Below are 6958 nucleotides of genomic sequence, written 5' to 3'. Positions count from 1 at the left end.
CGTCCTCTCTGGGTACATTGGCTTCAATGCAAAACCTAAGAGGTTCATGGTTCTCCCCCCTTCCATAGACTTACACAGTAATTATGACAACTTCTGGAGGACATCCTCCAACCTATCAGAGCTCTTGCAGCATGAACTGACATGTTGTCCACCCAATCAAAGAATCAGAGAATGAATATTGTACTGAAAGCTAGCTAGCACTGCAGTGCATAACATGTGGTGAGTAGTTGACTCAAAGATAGAGAAAGACAACAGTTAAACAGATTTCAACAAATTAATTTCTTCAAAAATAAAGGAGGAGCAAGAGAGAGAGAGAGAGAGAGGGGTGGGGGGGAGGGAGCAAATGCAGCTTGCTAGTTTAGCATACTCAAACACCCAGCTCAAACACAGGGATGCTATGTTTGCTAGCTGTCTATGACTATCCAACACTGGAACTCCTCCAAGTCAAGGTAAGCTTTTGGTTTTGATCATGTATTGCCACTGGGGCCCGCCAGTGTAACTGCTAAACTGCTTACTGACTGTAAACTGTACTGCATGATTGTATTGGGTTTACTAATGCATTAGTTCTATTAACTATGTTGACTATGATGTTACTTTCGCTAACATGGTTACAACGATGTAGGCTGTGTGTAGTGGTTATGATATGAATGTTTGGCTTAGAATGTTTTTTTGTTGCCTGGTCACAGACAGCTGATGTGTTGTGCATTGAAGTCCACAAGCAAAGGGAAAAGGTGAGGGGAGGAATACAACGCGTAGATATGAGAAGGAATACAACAAGCTTTTTGTATGTGGCTATGAAAGTGAAAAGTTTGCGTGTGATCAGGGGTGTATTCATTCCCCCGATTCTGTTGAAAAATGTTTTTGTAAACGGAAGCAAATGGAACAAAACGGGGATAAACATACCTGAATTTGTCCAATAGAAACTCTTGTTTGCAACTGTTGGACTAATGATTACACCATAGATCAGCTAGATGCAGGCAAGAGTGTGCAAGGCGGTATTGAATGTGTCGCTGTCTGTCACCTTGATTACACAAATATTTCCTCTCGACCTGTGCAACCTCATGATATTTATAGGGAAGATTTGATTATCATGTAGTAGCCTAAACCTATCGATGTTACATTGACTAAGTGAATGGAATATGATAATATGCTGTCATAGAAATAAGGCCATGCTCATAAAAAAAAAATCTTCCTCCCTCATCTTAATAAGCACCGACCACCAGCTAACCAAGGGTTAGCTGGCTAGCAGCTAGCTGGGAAGTAAACAATGATGTAAATAAACCCTGGATTGCTATTGCTATGTATTGGCCATTGAGAGGCTTAAAGCCACTAGTCGGCCATATTGGCACCTCCCAGTAGGAGCAGTCCTCCATTGGAATTAATGGAATTGTACAGTATTTCAATAAAAGGCCAAAATTACGTTTTTAAGTATTTTTTGTTTTAGTCTGTTTTAGTCGTCTCAAAAAATGCTACTTTAAGTACAATGTTTTTATATACATGCATTTTTTCATTTTGGATGTTTATGTTTAGCTCACATAATATAATTTAAAGTATGTATTCAGGTGTCTGTAATAAAATAAACATGGCACAAACGAATGTAGACATGAATAAGGGCATTTCTATAGCTTCCAAAATATTTTTTTACACCGCTGGGGGAGTGCCAAGATGGAGGTATGGCGGCTTCAACACAGTCCCCTCTATCAGTCATCTAGTGTATGTATAAATAATTTGAAATAACCTGTTCCCACTTGTGGGTGGAAGTGGCTGGGAACAGGAAGGTGATCTTGCTAGCAGTTTAGGCAGGAGGTTATAATTTTCTTGCTACAGTTTTACATTTGAAACCTGTGTTTTGTGTTGATTTAGTAGCTTGTTCTACCATAGTCTATTGTTGTAAAATGTAGTTAAATGTGTTGGTTTGGAATAGCGGGTGGATCTACCGCTGTACAGTGGTACTTCTGGATTGAGAGTGGGGTCATGGATATTTCCGCGAGAATGTTGATATCATGAGTTCACGTACTAGTCAGAACTAGGAAACTCTGAGGTTTATTGTTCATTCAGTATTTAGTAACACTAACTGATACTGTTGGAAACATTTCTTGTTGAACATGTGAAGAGTGAAACCAACCATGAGCTTGTGAAGGGGATTGGGGTCAAATTGATCGTTTTATACAAGGTAATTACGAGAAGGTAAGGTATCTCCTTTATCCTTGCAACAGGGAAAGGGGAAAGAGGATACATAGTCAGTTGCACAATAAACCAAAATGAGTCTTCCACATTTAATTAATCGGCGTCCACGTCATTGGCGCCTGGGGAGCAGAGCACTTTTGTCTGCTACGTTGTTAGACTGAAATCATTGTTAAAAGGATCGGACCCTTTTCTTCAATTTTCGCCAAAAACAACATCCCCAAATCGAACTGCCTGTAGCTCAGGACCTGAAGCAAGGATTTACATATTCTTAATACCATTTGAAAGGAAACACTTTGGAGTTTGTGGAAATGTGAAATGAATGTAGGAAAATATAACATTTGGTAAAAGATAATACATATCTATATATATTTTGTTCCATTATTTTTGAAATGCAAGAGAAAGGCCATTATATCACATAGGAGTCTAGGCGCCATTTAGATTTTGGCCACTAGGTGGCAGCAGTGCATGTGCAAAGTTTTAGACTGATCCAATGAAACATTGCATTAATATTGAAATGTTGTATGAAGTCTGCCCAAGTGATCTGAATAGGTCAATTGAAACATTTTCAAGTACATAACTGTAGAGAACAGATAGAAATGATATGCTAATATTGTTTTTAGTTTACACACTCCCAGGCAGAAGTTATGGATAATTAGCTTCCCTACTGAAAATACATTAACCTTCATACATCTAGATGGTGGTGGGGAGGGGGGTTGCAGACACAGCAGGGATTCAAACTGTTCCTACATTTGAATATAAAAATGGATTTTATCAAACAAAACTATGCTACATTTTATCTCTGGGACACTCAGGATGACAAATCAGAGCAAGATTACTGAATGTAAGTACATTATTTACCTTCAGAGGTGAATGTATCAAACCAGTTGCCGTGATAAAAGTTTTTGTTGTTGTGCACTCTCCTCAAACAATAGCATGGTATTTTTTCACTGTAATAGCTACTGTAAATTGGACAGTGCAGTTAGATTAACAAGAATTTAAGCTTTCTGCCCATATAAGAGCTTTCTGCCCATACCAGTCTATGGCCTGGGAAATGTTGTTGTTACTTACAATGTCATGCTAATCACATTAGCGCACGTTAGCTCAACCGTCCCACGGGGGGGATACCGATCCCGTAGAGGTTAAAAACGTGTAGATCAGTTCTTCACAAATTCTTTCACTCATGCTCCCCTTTCATCGTTGGGTAACGTTTTTGTTGTGTGATTTTTGGTGGTTTGTTCATCTCTCCCTATACTCTCTGCCCCCCCCCCCCCCCCCCCCCCCCCCCCAACCCACAGTTTTGGAACCACTGTAGTGATGCACAGATCAGCTGTTTGTTCACCTGCACCCGCCCGCAACTGATAAAAAACCATCTGCAACCGCCCGCAAATATAGCCTAGAAAATGCGCTGTACCGTCAGAGATGCCGGAACAATTTTATGAGAGGGGGGATACATTTTTTTAAGCCTAATTTAGGTAGGCTATTCGCTAGTCAACTTGTCTATAATTAGATACATGCATCTTCTCTTGTCATTACTTGTTGCCCTAGAGGACTAATAAACCCTTGCGCACCAGAAAATATGTCATACTGTAGGTCTATATAATGAATGCTTCAATCTAGTTGAAATCGGCAATGTTTTCACTTTCATCTCTGCTTCTCTCCTGATGTTTAGGGTATGCAATAACTCTGGAAAGATTTTCTGTGGGAATTTGAAGTTATGAAAACAACCCAATGTGTTTCTGATAAGATTTCAATTTTGCTTGGTTGCATATTTTATGTTGTTGAAATATACTCAGCTTTTCTGATACTGATAAAGATAGCTCCTTTACAGACGGTCCCTAACCTCGCAATGGTTCTCTCAATGCTGAAAGAAAGAAATCATATACCTTCACTCTTGTTCCCCAGTCAAAATCTGGTTTATAAGTTTACTGCAAGAACTGCTTCATTCTGCAGGAGTTAATATTATGTTAGGCTATGTGAGAGTTTATAAACCTGCAGTCAGTCTCCAGACCAGATTTCAGTTAGGCTACTATCCATTTAACCTATCTGAACAGTACAGTTCCCCAGCCTGGTCTCAGAGCAAAACGTACTATATTCGTGACACTCCATTTAGTATGATATTTTACATTAGGTGACATTATTTTACCCGTTTAGTCCGATGTTATGTTCAATAGGTTACTTAAGGCAAAAACCATAGGAGGATGGTTGGTAGTGGGGGGATAGGTAGGTGTATAATGCAAACGTCTAGCAACCTAAAGGTTGCGTATTCAAATCTTTAGCATTTTAGGTCATTAGCAACTTTGCAACTACTTACATTTTATCTACTACTGAGCATGTTAGTGTAGCATGTAACTACTTAGCATCTTAGCTAACCATTCCCCTAAGTCTAACACAGAACCTAACCCTTTAACCTAACTCTTAACTGTAACCTAAACCCTAACCATAATTCTAACCTTAACCCCTAGCTTAGCTAACGTTAGCAACCTAGCTAACGTTACTATTAGCCACCTAGCCATCTAGCTAATGTTAGCAACAACAAATTGGGATTCGTAACATATCATATGTATTGCCAATTCGTAAATTGTACGAATCGCAATGCGTAACATAATATACATCCTACAATTCGTATTATATTGTACGACCGCTATTACATTGGTGGGCTAAAGTAATGTAACCTGACGTATATCACGTTTCAGGTAAGACCCAAATGCAGACTGTGTTGAAGTAACAATTGTTATTACAGCAACAGGGGCAGGCAAATGACAGGTCAAGACAGGCAGGGGTCGATAATCTAGAGTAGTGGCAAAGGCATGGGACAGCAGGCAGGGTCAGGGTCAGGCAGAGTGGTCAGGCAGGCGGGCTCAGAGTCAGGACAGGCAAAGGTCAAAACCAGGTGAGCGAGAAAAAGAGAGAGACTGGGGAAAACGCTGGTTGACTTGACAAACAAGACGAACTGGCAACAGACAAACAGAGAACACCGGAAACAGGAGACAAAGGGCTGTGAGACATTGGTTTACATTTAGACACATGACAAGTTGGAAGTATACGGAGGGTATGGGGCAACAGAGAATCCCAATACGGGTACCTGTGGAGACACAATTAGCAGGAATTGGATCGTCTTGCTGTTGTTCCCCAACACACGTAGGTTGATGGGGGTGGTATGGTGGGTGACCCGGCCTATAGAGCACCTGTCCAGTGTTCTAACATTCATTGGAATGGAGGGGGGTTGAGTAGGGATGCCCAGCTCGGATGCCAGAGTAACATCCATAAGACTCATATCGGCCCCAGAGTCAATGAGTATCTGGAGAGACTTGGACTGGTCGCCACACCGCAGGGTGGCATGGAGAGGAGGGGCGAGTAGGGGGGGGGGCAAAATTATCCTTAAGACCCACCAATGAGCTAGGTCTCTTTAATGGACAGTTAGACACATAGTGACCGGCAGTAACGCAATTCAGACAATTCTGGGTGTTAAGTCTGTGTATGCGTTCGGCTGGAGACAACCTAGCCCTGCCAAGCTGCATCGGCTCGGGAACAGGCAAATCGCCAATCTTCGGAGGCTTATGGAGGAACTCAGGTAAGGTCGGATCCTCTTGGGGACTTCCGGAGTTCATCAGATGCAAGGTGGGATCCTTGAGTGAGCGATTGGGACCACAATCAGACCTCTTCTCCCTCCTCCTTTAGCCGACCATCAATCCGGATTTTTAAAGCGATGAGTGATTCGAGACAGTTCCCGGGCTGCAAGCTCGTCCTTTACTTCCTCCGATAATCTGTGCAGGAACGTGTCGAACAGCGCTTCCTGGTTCCAGGCATCCTCCGCTGCTAGTGTGTGGAAATCCACCGCATAGTCTGCCACACTGAGGGAGTCCTGCCGAAGCTGGAGTAATTTCCGGGCAGCCTTTCTCCCGGACCCTGGAGCCTCAAAAACTTTTCTCACCTCTGCCACGAATACCTCCAGACTGAGGCAGATGGCGGATTGTTTTTCCCACACCGCCATAGCCCAGGCGAGTGCCCTTCCGGACATCAGCGTACTAATGTACACTATCTTCGAGCGGTCCAAGGGGATCGAAGAAGGCTGCAACTCAAAAATGAGGGAGCAATGGGAGAGAAAGGCCCAGCAGGTTGTGGAATCTCCATCGTAGCGCTCCAGGGGAGGTAAGCGAGGTTCCCGGGAAACCGGGCTGACGGCGCCGTCATTAACCAGTCCGGTTAATGACGACCAAACTTGGACTTGGTGACCAGTCCAAGTCTCTGGGGCAGCAGGTAGCCTAGTGGTTAGAGCGTTGAACTAGTAGTCAAAAGGATTCCCGAGCTAACAAGGTAAAAATCTGTCATTTTGCACCTGAACAAGACAGTTAACCCACCGTTGCTAGGCCGTCATTGAAAATAACAATTTGTTCTTAACTGGCTTGGTTAGTTAAATAAATAAAAAAAAATTTAAATGAGGGGCTAGGAGGTTACCGTCGTGGTAGGCAACCCACGGAGTTGCTCCCGCAATGCATCTGATGTTAAGTCGTGACGTTCGGCCACGTGCTGGAACCCTTCCATCAGACCGCGAAACAACCCCTCGTGTCCTTGGGAGGAGATGGCGTTGCGGAGCTGGTCCAAGTCTACTAGGTCCGTCATGGCCAGTTCGTACTATCATGTTTCAGGGAAGACCCAAATGCAGACTGTATTGAAGTAAAAATGTTTATTACAGCAACAGGGACAGGCAAACAACAGGTCAAGGCAGGCAGGGGTCGATAATCCAAAGTAGTGGCAAAGGCACAGGACGGCA

This window comes from Salmo salar, chromosome 13 (assembly GCF_965601325.2).
Source record: "Salmo salar chromosome 13, fSalSal1, whole genome shotgun sequence".
NCBI lineage: Eukaryota > Metazoa > Chordata > Actinopteri > Salmoniformes > Salmonidae > Salmo > Salmo salar.
This window is presented reverse-complemented; position numbering follows the sequence as displayed.